The following is a 459-nucleotide window of genomic DNA, read 5'->3' as shown; positions in this document are numbered from 1 at the left end:
CCCTGGCAGTTCTGGGGGCTCCTGGCACAGGAGAGCGGGTACAAAGGTTGGGGACGGCTCGGGGGATGGAACTCACCCTGCAGAATGTCTCAGCACATGTGTCTCTACCCTATTTCATAACCCAGTTGAAAAGAGTGTAGGAGCCAGAGCATGCCCCCCCCCGGGCTCTCTGGCCCACCTCAAGGACCTGCGCTAACCCCCAGAGTGGGGTCATCCCTGGGCCGCTCACCCCAAACTGCCTTTTCGCTGCAGGAGCAGCACAGGGGGCAGAGCAGGCTCAGGGTGCGGTGTGGGAAGCTGCGCCCACCCGGGGAGCGGGGCAGAAGGGAGCTGTGCGGAGAGCGGCAGAGCGGCTCTTTGCAGCAGCTGCTTTATTTTTGGCCTCTGAACTGGGGCAGCTCTCCTCGGGGACTGGCGGCCTTTTTTGCTGGGGCCGGCTGGGTCCTCCTAGTCTCTGCC

The sequence above is a fragment of the Buceros rhinoceros genome, unplaced genomic scaffold, assembly GCF_000710305.1.
Source record: "Buceros rhinoceros silvestris isolate BGI_N320 unplaced genomic scaffold, ASM71030v1 scaffold26714, whole genome shotgun sequence".
In the NCBI taxonomy this organism is placed as follows: Eukaryota; Metazoa; Chordata; class Aves; order Bucerotiformes; family Bucerotidae; genus Buceros; species Buceros rhinoceros.
The sequence above is the reverse complement of the archived record's forward strand: the minus strand, read 5'-3'. Positions refer to the sequence as shown.